Source organism: Oryctolagus cuniculus, chromosome 6, assembly GCF_964237555.1.
Source record: "Oryctolagus cuniculus chromosome 6, mOryCun1.1, whole genome shotgun sequence".
Lineage (NCBI taxonomy): Eukaryota > Metazoa > Chordata > Mammalia > Lagomorpha > Leporidae > Oryctolagus > Oryctolagus cuniculus.
Genome location: NC_091437.1, coordinates 4,729,533 through 4,743,255, shown reverse-complemented (window position 1 = coordinate 4,743,255; position 13,723 = coordinate 4,729,533).

Below are 13,723 nucleotides of genomic sequence, written 5' to 3'. Positions count from 1 at the left end.
CACTCCGCAGTCCCCACCCCGGGGAGAGTGGCTGTCCCCGCGCTGCGCAAAGCCGCGGGGACGGGGGAGCCCCGCGCCGAAACGCCAACGCCACGGTTATGCCCAGATCCGCATCTGGGGGAGGTTTTGGGGCCGAAGGAGAACCGAATGGACGCAATGGCAGCGGGCGCGCGTGTGTGTGTGTGTATGTGCGTGGGTTAGGGCCGAATTTCAGGCGCGCGCCAAGGCTCCGCGGGGAGAGGCCGCAGATTCCCGAGGGCGCGGGGCACGCAGGGGTTAACGCCGCCCCTGGCTTCCCCGGGATCTCCCGCGCGCGGCCCCTGCGGAGGGCGCTCCCGCCCGCGCTATTTATAGCCTGGCGCCCGCGGCTGCAGGGAGCTCCCGAGCCGGGCGGGGGCCTCTCCCGCCGCCTGCGCGGGGCCGCCGCTGCCCAGCCCGCCTGCGCTGCGTCCCGGCGCCAACGCGGGAGCCCAGCGGACTCCCCCGCCGCAGGCGCTTGGACCGCGGCCCTCCGTGGAGCCCCCGGCTTCGGGCTGCGTTCCCGTTTCCCCCGCAACGCGCAGGCAGCGGCGCCTGTCGCGGCACGTGACTGCGCTCTGGCTGGCTGCGGCCCGGGTGGGCCCCCGCGCGGGATCTCCCCGCAGGCGGCCTCGCGGCGGCTGCTCCTCAAAGGGTGCTGCAGGAACGCGAGCGCTACGTGCCTGTCTGGAAGGTTCCGAAGCGGGGCGTGGCGGCCCAGCCCCTTGCTTTCGGCCCCCTCGTGGACCCGCCTGGGGGACGGAGCCCCCTGCCCCAGCCAACCCCCCGCGGTGCCCTGCACCCCGGCTTCCTCGTGTTTCAGGACCCACCCCAGCGTGGCAAGAGGCTGCTGTTTGGCCAGACGCATTTAACCAGAATGAGCTTGGAGTGGGGCTGCGGGCCGCGGTGGCTTCCAGCCGCCCACGGCTGAGGGGAGACCTGCATGGGAATCCCCCGCAGCGCGGCGCGGGAGCCAAACGCGCGGTTCCCCCGGGCGCCGGGGGCGCGCTCGGATTTGGGTCTCACTGTTCACACCTCCGCGATCCCGCCCGGCCCTGCGCCCTCGCGGGCTCCCGCGTGGAAGGCGAGAGCGTGCCTGGCTACAGGGAAGCGCAGGAAACACCTTGGGCAGCCATGAGCTGCTTGCATCTGGATGAACCCGCGCCCGGGCGCGCCGCAGTGAAGCCCGCTCCGTCTGCGGAAATGGCTGCCTTTCCACGCCGAGCGGACTCCCCAGGCCTCGTCGTGCCTGGGGGAGGCGCCTGCCGTGGACCCCGCGTTTTCTTCTCCCCCTGAAACAAAGCAGCTGCGCCAAGGCCTTAAAATAGCCCTGCGCTCCTGCACGGGAAGCGCGCGCCTCTGTCCTGGCGCTCGGGACTCTGAGTGCGAAGTTCCTGCAGCGCCGCAGGAGCTGTTCCGAGGGTCCCCAAAGGGGGCTTCTCTCTTGAGCACCACTCTCCCGCTCAGCGCAGGCTCCTGCCTTTGGCCACGTCAGCGCTCCGAGGGCGGGGGGGGGGGGGGGGGGGGGAGCCAGTTATCCACCCAGCACCCGCCTCCCCTTCCAGGGAGAACCGCTGACCTTGGCCTTGCAGCCAGCTGGGGGTTACCTGGCTATGTCGGCTGGTAAGCTGTAAGACATTCTCCCCGTGGAAGATTCGGGGAACCCCCACCCCGCGCGCACCAGGATCCCTGACTGTGCTGGCTTTGGACTGGGTCAGCCCTGCTAAACTCCCAGAACCACCTCTCCTGCAGGATTCTGAAGGCAGAAGTGAAGCAGCAGCCATGTTTATGCAAGGGAGCTGCGGCCAGATGCTGCCCTAGCTCCTGCACCTGCTCACAGACCTGCTGACTCACCTTGCTGGCAGAAGGCCAGAGAATTTTCAGACTCCAAGCTCAGTGTCCTTTCTCCCATGCACTCTCTCCCTAGATTTTTGTATTCACTGCATTGCTTTATTTTTTATATATTTATTTATTCAAGGAGTAGAGTTACAGAGAGAGGGGGAGACAAAGAGAGAGAGGTCTTCCATCTGCTGGTTCACTCCCCAAATGCTTGCAATGCCTGGAGCTGGGCTGATCTGAACCCAGAAGCCAGGAGTTTTTTTGGGGGGGTCTCCTACGTGGGTGCAGGGGCCCAAGCACTTGGGCCATCTTCCACTGCTTTCCCAGGCCATTAGCAGAGAGCTAGATCAGAAGAGGAGTAGCTGGGACATGAACCAGTGCCCTTACAGGATGCTGCCCCCACCCCCGGCAGAAGCCTAGACTACTATGCCAAAGCGTCAGCCCCAACTGCATTGTTTTAATAACCATCAGTTTATGTCAGCCTGTTCTAGTTTTCTGGAATCCAGGCTCATATATTCGACCATCAGCTGGCCAATGGCTCTAATGTTTCACACTCAACAGCTCCAAAATTAAATTCCTATGAGGGGACATCAAAAGGTGTGTAGAAAGTGGAATTAAAATATCAAACATAAATACGGGCCGCTGCTGTGGCATAGTGGGTAAAGCCGCTGCCTGCGATGCCAGCATCCCATATGAGCACCGGTTAGAGTCCCGGCTGCTCCACTTCCGATCCCACTCTCTGCTATGACCTGGGAAAGCAGAAGATGGCCCAAGTCCCTTGGGCCCCTGCACCCGTGTGGGAGACCTGGAAGAAGCTCCTGGCTCCTGGCTTCGGATCAGCACAGCTCCGGCCTTTGCAGCCATCTAGGGAGTGAACCAGTGGATGGAAGACTTTTCTCTCTCTCTCTCTCTCTCTCTCTCTCTGCCTCTCCTTCTATCTCTGTGTAACTCTTTCAAATAAATAAATAAATAGATATTAAAAAAAACAAATACAAATTGTATGTATCAGCATAAGCTCACCAAGGTCAAGACCCCTCTGGAAGTGCTGACAGCAGCAGTTCGGTTCACGCTGAGGAACTGTGACAATGCAGTCTTTTGTACGTTATGAACCAGAGAGAAATGGGTGCCCTTTCAAGGTTTGGGTTTTTTTCTATTTTGGTTTTTGTTTTTCGAGATTTGGAAACAGAAGTCAGAGGAGCCAAATGAGTACTGCAAAGTAAATGCCTGGTGATTGCCCAGTGCAACGCTCACAGCACTGCAGTGGGCTTGAGAGGACTGAGCAGGCGTGTCGTCACAGTGGAGAAGGGCTCTCTGGGGGAGCACTCCCGAGCAGTTTCCTGCTAAAGCACTGGCCGCCTTTTCCAAACACTCCCACAATAAACAGTGTTACTGTTCTTACGCCCTCCAGAAAGTCAGCAAGCGGCACGCCGTATGCTGCTGCCGAAATTCCGCTCGTGACCAGGCCTCTGGCTCTGAGCGGATCATCCGCCCTCTGGGTAGCCTTGGCTGTGCTGGTGTTTCGTCTCCAGGGTTGTGCTGACAGAGCGGTGTGTCATCTGGTACCCTTGATCTCACTGGTGTGGCATTGCCATTGAGGGCCCGTCTCTGTCTGTGGCTGGTCTGGCACCCCCTGAGCTGGAGGTTTGCTCCATTTTCATTCTTCTGCCAGAATTGCAAGGTGAGCCAGTTGAAGTGTGTGTAGCGTTGAAGTTCTTTCTGCCGCCACTACTGGTTCTCTTTGATGAGGGTGTGAACAAGATTGACTTGTTCCTCCCTCACTGATGTGGCTGCTCTGCGACTGTAGGTTCACCTTCAATACTATGTCTTCCCCCCTTTTAAAGATAGTTAGTTATTTTAAAGGCAGAGCTATCGAGAGAGAGGGAAAGCGGTCCTCCATCCACTGGTTCACTCTCCAAGTGGCCCACAACAGCCATGTCTGCGCCAGGCTGAAGCCAAAAGCCAGGACCTCCATCTGGCAGGGACCCAAGTACTTGAGCCATCATCTACTGCGTCCCCATGTGCACTGTCAGGAAGCTGGCTCGGAGGCTGAGCAGCCTGGACTCGAACCGGCACTCCAAATATGGCATGCAGGATTGCAAGGGACGCTGCCCCACAGCACCAACCCACCTTTGCCCTGCTCAGAATAAGTCATCCATTTGCAAACTGCTGATTCCACCGGGCTACCGTCCCATGAATGGCTCCTGAAGCCACACTTGGCTCCCCACCCCTCTAGCCAAGAAGCACCATGAACTGGGTGTTCATTCTTGCTTCCCGTCTAGCAGGCGTCATGCTGCTCTGAGAGAGAGATTTTCAGAATGTTCTCACCTTAGTGATTCAAACTGGATTCTGATCACACATGCTGAACCAGTTAGTGTGAGTTTAGTTTGTTGTGAAATCACACATAGTTTTTTTCACAGTACACTTTCCCATGAAATGTTGCAGACTGCAAATACTCCATATGTGCAGTGTAAACATGTCAAACTCACATAAACAGAGTGAAATGCTGGCTTCCCATACCTGAGGGTGGGGGGATGTTAGCCAAAGGGCACTAAATCTCAGTTAGACAAGAGCTGGTTACAATTAATAGCAACGTATTATATTCTAAAATCACTAACAGAGATTTCAAGAGTACTCAACATAGACACACGCATACAGAGCATGGGAAGTAATGCATATGTTATTAACGAACTTGGTCTAGCCATTCTGCAATGTGTAGAAATATCAAAGCACCATGTTGTAGATCATAAATATGTACACTTTTACTTGTCAGTTTAAATAAGGGCATTTTTAAAATGTTACTTATATATTCTAAATATACAACGTATGTATGCATGTATTGAATATTGAATACTTTCACTCTCTGTGACTCCTGTTTTCAGTTTCTTCAGTGTTTTCTCAAATTTTTTTAGATGTTCAAGTCCAAGGTATTAATGACTTTGGCTTGTGCTTTTTGTGTTCTACAAACATGCTCTTGCTTATACCAAAGTCATGAAAATGTTAGCTCTATGTTTTTCTTGGAGATGTATAGAATTAGCATTTATGTTTTGGTAGATTATCTGTTTCAAGGTAATTTTTGTATATGGCATGAGGTAAGGCTTAGAATTCATTTCTCCTTATAAACAGCTAATAATTCCAGCACAGTTTGTTAAAAGACTAGCTTTAAGTTTTTGTGTTTTCTATGTCTAATAAATTTTTGGTCTTGGATAATGTAACTCTTGTGTTGTTAAAAATCTGGATTTTGTGGTCTTCCTTTGAAGCGTTTAGGCTTTGTTCTGACAGGGATGAGGTTACTTGCTGTTCCGTTTGGTCCTTGGAAGTCTGGATTTTGGCTTTGGTGGGGCAGGTCTAGGGTAGCTTTCATTCCTAGGGATGGTTTTGCCTCACTGCTAAGGTAATGTGTGGCCCTCTTGGGGTCTCTGCTGAGTGACTAATGAGAACTCATGGCTGTGATCCTGGCTCGCAGCCCTCCCCCCATCACTCTCTTGTTTGAACTCAATACAAGTCCGTCCTACACTCGAATAGACCGTGATTCAGCTGAAGGGTCCAGGGCGCCCGGATTCTGGTATCTGGAGCTCTGTGTTGTCCCGTCCTTTCCTCTCGGGAACTCTTTCCTGCCCTGTCCAGCCCCTTCGCACACTCTGAGACCCACCCTCTGTCTCTCCCGCTCTGCTGGCACCTGTAGCCGCTCCCCTGTTCCTACCCTGCCTCCAGGCCGAAAGCTGCGCATCCAGGATCCGACTCACTGTTTTATCTTTCCTGCCTGATCACAGGTCTGTGCTGCTCGGTGTCCAGCGTCTGCACACAGCTGTGTCCTGTATTGGGTCCAGTTCTGGTCCATGGTACTCTATCCTGGCCTGGAAGTCGTGCTTGATGACTTGTCAGCCAGAAGAGCAATGACTCCAGGCTAAGAGGGAAAGACGGAGCCCTTCATCCAAGCTAGTAGGGTCAGACAGCCTCCCACGAAGTCAAAACACAGACAGGGAGGAAGCGGGGGGGGGGGGGGGGGCGGGGATGACTAGCGAATTCCCTCCATGTAGGAGTTTTGGGAAATTTGCCCTAGAAAGACTGAGGTTGCTGGAATCCCAGAGGTGAGAATCCCATGCATGTTTGAGAAGACTACTGGTAAAAGATCCAGTAGCCAGTGACTTCTTGCGGCCTATACTGAGTGTTGACAAACCCAGTACTCACATTCAGGAAGTGGGCTGAAGGACTTACACAGCCCCGTAACAGCATGGTCCCCAACACCCACTTCAGATTACACCCAGGAGTATAACAGAAAGGGAGACCCTCCAGGAGGACAGAGGCAGGAGCCCTGGGACAGGGGCTTCCCCTGTGGACGTTCTCAGAGCCCAAGAAAGGAGTGGCCCTCACTGTGTCTCTACTGGGCTTTCAGAAATGACACACACCGGTGCCTCCCATGCACCCTCCACTCCCCACCTCCATCACAAACGGACCTGCTCGTGGATAACACCCTGTCTCCATCCTACTGGGATGCATGGGGCATGTGGGCGCATAACTTGCCTTTTATTTCCGAGTTCCACCTGGGAGTCTGATGAGCATGGGTCAGAGACCCTGGATGTCGACCTCAAAGCCAAGACTGCGTGAGAACTTGCAGGGATCTCCCTCCCAGAGGGTTGAGTCTGTGAAACAGGTGCAAAGAAGAGCTGAATGTTCAGTGGCCAGACGAGCGCCCTGTGGTGGACAGGGCCAGTGTCCCATGTTCGGCAACACTTCCCTCTCTTTCACTTCCCGATGCACAGAGGAGTCCATGTCCCATCTGGCTGAAATGAGAAATGGCAGTGGAAATGACATGCGCCACTTTGGGGCAGACACATTTCCTTCCGGCACAGAATTCCGAGCTGTCTCTGCCTCTCCCAGTTGAAAGAGAAACATCGAGAGGCAGTGTTGTCCCCCTCAGACCAGCATTAACAGACGCCCCTTGCCAGCCTCCCTTGGATGTGGAGCATGAGTGAGAACTGTGAATTTTTAAGTCACTAAGAATTGCTTGTTGTTATTAACCCATCACACCTTTGATTCTTTTGGCTAATGCAGCCCTGTTTCATTAAGTGATCTTGACCATAGGAATACTTAGAAACCAACAGTCAGGGGCCACTCTGTGGCATAGCAGGTAAAGCCGCCGCAGGGCTGGCATCCCATATGGGTGCCGGTTCAAGTCCCAGCTGCTCCACTTCCAATCCAGCTCTCTGCTATGGCCTGGGAAAGCAGTGGAAGATGGCCCAAGTCCATGGGCCCCTGCGCCTGCGTGGGAGACCCAGAAGAAGCTCCTGGCTTTGGATCTGCACAGCTCCAGCCATTGTGGCCGTTTGGGGAGTGAACCAGCCATTGGAAGACCTCTCTCTCTCTCTCTCTGCCTCTCTGTAACTCTGACCTTCAAATAAATAAATAATCTTTAAAAAAAAAAAAAAAACATAACAGAGAACTATGGAAGACAGAACTATCCCAAGTGCAGTTGTTAATATTTGTCCATTATGTATCTCCCTTGACAGACTGTAGACAGACTGTATACCTCTGATCCTAGGGACTCTCTACCATATTCACTGCTGTATCTCTCCAGTGCCTCCTAACGCAATGCCTGAGATAAGTAGGCTCTCAATGTTGACTTTAAAAATGAATCAATACATGGCTGAGCGTTACAGATTAATGCACTCCTACTCCATGTCATAGAAGAAGAATAACTTCTTTCTGTTCCCATGGGGCTCTAAGTAATAATTAAGTGTAACTACTGATTTTAAAGACCAAAATCATCCACATACTGAAGAGAACTTATGATGCTAATATTTCTTCATTTCAAATATTGGATCAATCCTTCAAACTTCTGAAAAATTTGTGGACAGTGAAATAAAACAAAGTGTTCACCCTTTACCCAAAGAAATAGCTACTGCCCCCTGAAGTCCGAAACATACAGCATAGAATGAGTGAAGTTCTGAAAAAGCCAAGTGCTAACCCACATAAAAACTATACTTCCAAGACAGCAGTGACTGAGTTTGAAGAGTAGAATTGCAGTAACACTAACACAAGCTGTTAACACATAAAGTGCTATTAATTTACAATTTAATGACTGCTTTCTCTAAGATGCAATCCTTCCAAATTGATTAGAGAGATGCTATTTAGTTTATTCTTAGTGAGGTTGCTTTGACAAGGTTATGCTTTATCAGCTTTCTGGTCAACTTGTATTTTGCTAATTGAACTCAAATGTTGGAGCTGCTCCTAGGTCTACTACAACAGCATATCCCAGTAAGCCAAGCTGACTTCAAATAAACATTCATACAATATGATAATTTCCACAAAAATTTAAGAATGCTTGCCGTATTTTCTCTGAGTCTTTTACAAGTTTCCCTATTTTTATGTTCTTCTGAACAAAGAAACTAAGAACAAAAAATTTAAAATGAAAATCAATAAAAATCTCTAATATATATAAATGCATACCTACAGTTACAAGAAGGTAATTGAATAATGTAATTTTTATAAGCATCTAAGTCTGACATTTACCAGTTGTATATTTTTAATAACTACACTGTTAGAATTTTGCATCTAACCTAAGTTAAAAATGTGGAGCCCCTACAACCAGCTGCTTACAATGAAATGAAACTTGGAAGGCTGGGAGATTTTTCTCGTGTGCCCAGGACCTCAGCCAGGGTTGTCAGGAGTCATCCTGGTCAGCTACAATGCTGTCGCAGCCTTCCTCCGTCTAAACCAGGACGATTCTACAGAGCGAAGTCTTAACCCTACAGCAGCGGATTCCCCAACAGCAGCAATAATTCCCGAAACAGAAGCCGATGGCCTTAAGGCAATGAGAGAAAACAGTCCTGAAACGTGGGTGAAGGCCAGCACTCATTAAAGTGGTCTGGGGCGGGCATTTGGCCCAGCAGCTCCTCTGCCTCCTGGGACCCCTGCATTTCACACCAGAGTGCCTGGCTTCAGTCCCAGCTCCACTTCTAACCCAGCTTCCTGGTGAGCACCCCGGGAGACCGCTGGGGATGGCTCAAGAATCAGGGTCCCTGCCACCTGCCTGTCAAAAAAAAAAAGTATATGGGCTATAGCTGGACTCCAGCTAAAGTGATGACCAAAGGGAAATTTATATCTGGACTTGCTTGTATTTTTTTAAGAAGGAAGAAGTAGAGAAACAAAACAAGACTAAGCCAAAATGAAATGGAAGAAATGAAATAACAGAAGATCAGAAACAATGTCAAGTTAAACTAAACTGAATTAAAATGCAAACCATGGAATAGATAGTCAACAAAATCAGTGTTGGCACTTTAAAATTCCAAGTTTAAAAAAATCCCTGCTCAAGCTGACTTGCCCCAAATGGTAGAGTTAGAAACATACCAGGGGACTCCAATTTAATCCCATCAAGGTGGCATGTACCAATGCCATCTCACCAGTCCAAGTGATCAATTTCAGTTCACAATTGATCATAATGAAAGGACTAAGAGTCAAAGGAAGCACATAAACAAGTCTAGTACCTGCTAATACTAACTGATAGAATAAATGAAGGGGAGAGTGATCCAACATGGGAAGTGAGATACTCAGCAGACTCATAGAATGGCAGATGTCCTAAATAGCACTCTGGCCTCAGAATCAGCCCTAAAGGCATTCCGATCTGGCTGAAAAGCCCATGAGAGTATTTCAGGCATGGAAAGCCAAGACACTCTGGCAAAAACAAAAACAAAAACAAAAACAAAAACACCCTAAATGAAAGATCTCTGTGAGTGAGATCCCAGTGGAAAGAACAGGTCATCAAAGAAGGAGGTACCTTTCTCTGAAGGGAGGAGAGAACCTCCACTTTGAATATGACCTTGTCTAAACAAGATAAGAGTCGGTGAACTCAAAAGGATTCCATAGCCTTGGAAACTCATGACTGGTGCATAGGGAGATTACTGATGCCATAAACAGGAGTGTCAATTTGTAAAGTCAACAACAGGAGTCACTGTGCACTTACTCCTCATGTAGGATCTCTGTCCTTAATGTGCTGTACATTGAGACTTAGTGCTATAATGAGTACTCAAACAGTATATTTCGCTTTGTGTTTCTATGGGGGTGCAAACTGTTGAAATCTTTACTTAATGTATGCTAAACTGATCTTCTGTAAAAAAAAAAAAAAGAAGAAGAAGAAGAAATTATCAATTCCCAACTTGACTCTCACTGGGATTAAACATGACAATAGGTCTGATCTGATTTCATCATCATTTAAAAAATCATCTATTATGTTTCACTTTATGTTTGTGTGGGAGCAAACTGTGAAATCTTTACTTAATGTATGCTAAACTGATCTTCTGTAGATAAAGAGAATCGAAAATGAATCCTCATGTGAATGGAAGGGGAGAGGGAGTGGGAAAGGGGAGGGATGCAGGTGGGAGAGATGATATGGGGGGGAAGCCATTGTAATCCATAAGCCGTACTTTGGAAATTTATATTCATTAAATAAAAGTTAAAAAATAAAAAAATAAAAAATAATAAAAATTAAAAAAAAAATCCCTGTCAAGGAAATGAAAGAGGGAGGTAAGAAGCAACAATATTCGTAATGAACAGGGAGACTGAACTGCAGATGTATCATCAACAGCTTCGTAGCAATACATTTTTTTTTTTTTTGACAGGCAGAGTGGACAGTGAGAGAGAGTGACAGAGAGAAAGGTCTTCCTTTGCCGTTGGTTCACCCTCCAATGGCCGCCGCACTGCGCTGATCTGATGGCAGAAGCCAGGAAGTTATCCTGGTCTCCCATGGGGTGCAGGGCCCAAGCACCTGGGCCATCCTCCACTGCACTCCCTGGCCACAGCAGAGAGCTGGCCTGGAAGAGGGGCAACCGGGACAGAATCCGGCGCCCCGACCGGGACTAGAACCCGGTGTGCCGGCGCTGCTAGGCGGAGGATTAGCCTAGTGAGCCGCGGCGCCGGCCCGTAGCAATACATTTTAAAACTTAGACAAGGCCGGCGCCGCGGCTCACTAGGCTAATCCTCCGCCTAGCAGCGCCGGCACACCGGGTTCTAGTCCCGGTCGGGGCGCCGGATTCTGTCCCGGTTGCCCCTCTTCCAGGCCAGCTCTCTGCTGTGGCCAGGGAGTGCAGTGGAGGATGGCCCAGGTGCTTGGGCCCTGCACCCCATGGGAGACCAGGAAAAGCACCTGGCTCCTGGCTCCTGCCATCGGATCAGCGCGGTGCGCCGGCCGCAGCGCGCCGGCCGCGGCGGCCATTGGAGGGCAAACCAACGGCAAAGGAAGACCTTTCTCTCTGTCTCTCTCTCTCTCACTGTCCACTCTGCCTGTCAAAAAAAAAAAAAAAACTTAGACAAAGCACATGCATTCTGAGAAAAACATGAATTGCCATATTCAAGAGGAAATTTTTAAACATTAATCATTTGAGAAACTGAATTAATAGTTAATGTTCTGTCCCAGAAAGACAGTATCAGGCCCACATACATTTAGTCCGGTGAAACTAAACATTCCACTTAGTAGTAGCAATAACAACTTTTAACAATCTTACAGGAAAAAAATTGAATACAACCCAACCTGTTTCGTGAGGTAGGTATAAATGTGATATCAAAGAGATGCCTTCAAAATAAAAACATACTGGCAATGTGTAGTAATAATATATATACAAATATTCTAAAAATATTAGTAACTCATAGTAGCAACATAAAAATATATATTAAGATGAAGTTGTGCTATTTCATCACTGGAAAAATGTTAAATTATTACCTATTTGTGTATTTTCAGACTCTTTTCTATTTAGTTAAAATGTTTTTATATGACTTATTTATTTCTTTGAGAGGCAGAGTTAGAGGGAGAGAGAGAGGGAGAGAGGGAGGGAGAGAGATCTTCCATCTGCTGTTCACTTCCCAAATGGCCACAACAGCCAGCACTGGGCCAGGCTGAAGCCAGGAGTCAGGAGCTTCTTCCAGGACTCCCACGTGGGTGCAGGGCCCAAGCACTTGGGATAGCCTCTGTTTTCCCAAGCGCACTAGCAGGGAGCCGGATCAGAAATGGAACAGCTGGGACTCGAACCTGTGCCAATATGTGGTGCCAGCACCACAGGTGGCAACTTAACCCACTGTGCCACAGCTCTGGCCCCATAATTAAAACATTTTAAGGATATAAAATTTTCTCATTAATTATACCCCATTAATCTTAGTTAGAAATTGCTTTTATTTCCTGATTTTAGAAGATATGCAATTTCAGCTCTGATTTCCTTATTGATTCAGAAGGTTTCAGTAATATATCCTCACTTTCCATAAAAATAAATAAAGATTTATTTATTTATTTGAAAGTCAGAGTTAGACAGAGAGAGGAGAGGCAGAGGCAGAGAGAGACAGAGAGGTCTTCCATCTGCTGGTTCACTCCCCAAATGGCCGCAACAGCCAGAGCTGAGCCGATCCAAAGCCAGGAGCCAGGTGCTTCCTCCGGGTCTCCCACGTGGGTGCAGGGGCCCAAGGACTTGGGCCATCCTCCACTGCCTTCCCAGGCCATTGCAGAGAGCAGCATATGGGCTGGAACCAGTGCCCATATGGAATGCCAGCACTGCAGGCAGTGGCTTTACCCGCTACACCACAGCGCTGCCCCCTCCTACCGTTTTTAAGGAATTTTTCTCCATCCTTAGAATTAGGATGTTCATTCTCCCAGATCTATCCTCCAACACTACAGTTTGATCCATGTCTGCCTCTGCATTTTAGCTCTCTGTTGTGGGTATTTCTTTTCAAGGGCTAATTCTGTGCCCAAGAGAACCCATTCTCTTTCTAAGTACATCCATTGAATTTTTAAATGCAGAAATCCAGGTATTTGGTTCCCAAAGTATTTTTAGTGCTCTGGTTTTATCTTCTTCAGAGTTCCCAGGGGTGTGTCATCAGGCCCCCTTGCAGGAGTTCGAGTTCCTTTGCAGCCGTCCCGCCTGATCAGTGGGTCCTGCTCTCACAGGCCACACAGTCCCTTGAGCAGCTGGACATCACCTTTGCCTTTTGCACCTGCGCCTCTGCCCGGCTGCTGGGAGCTTTCTCTGCGGGGGCCCTGCAGCCACAGCAGTTGCCACAGTGGTGGGCCAACTGGTGGTGGGCACAAAAACAGAAACCTATCCGCTTTAGGGTGCCGAGTCTGCCTCCTTTCCCTCATCTCACCAACAGCACTCTCCCAGACACAGGAGGGAGACAGGGGGGGACCCACCAGGAAGCCTGCTCCCAAGCTCCAGCGGGGTCAGAGGAATCAGAAAGTCCCTCCCAGAGCTGCGGAGGAGGGCAGCACCGCAGGACTCCTCCGCCTCTGACCCCTCAGGGCACTGTCAGATCCACCGTCTTTGACCCAGGCCTCAAGCTGAGTCAAGTTTGAAAACACAGTTCAAGAATCACCATCAGGGGCCAGCACTGTAGTGTAGCAGGTAAAGCCTTCGCGTGCAGTGCCGGCAGCCCATATGGGTGCTGGTTCAAGCTGCTCCACTTCCCATCCAGCTCTCTGCTGTGACCTGGGAAGGCAGTAGAAGAGGGCCCAGGGCCTTGGGCCCCTACACCTGTGTGGGAGACCTGGAAGAAGCTCCTGGCTCCTGGCTTCAGATCAGCTCAGCTCTGGCTGTTGAGGCCATCTGGGGACTGAGCCAGTAGATGGAAACCACCACACACACACACACACACACACACCCGCCTCTTCTCTCTGTGTGTAACTCTGACTTGCAAGTAAATAAATAAACCTTTAAAAAAATCACCATTATCAGCTCAGAGATGGAAAGGCCATTGGAGTGGCCAGGTGGAGGCATTTGCATGCACAGGCTCCTGGTCTCAGCCCGGCTGGAGTTGCGGGGACTCTGAAAAGACAGCACTGTGGGCCCTCCGTCCCTCTGCAGCTCTGTGGGGCGCTTGGTGGGGTCCCTGT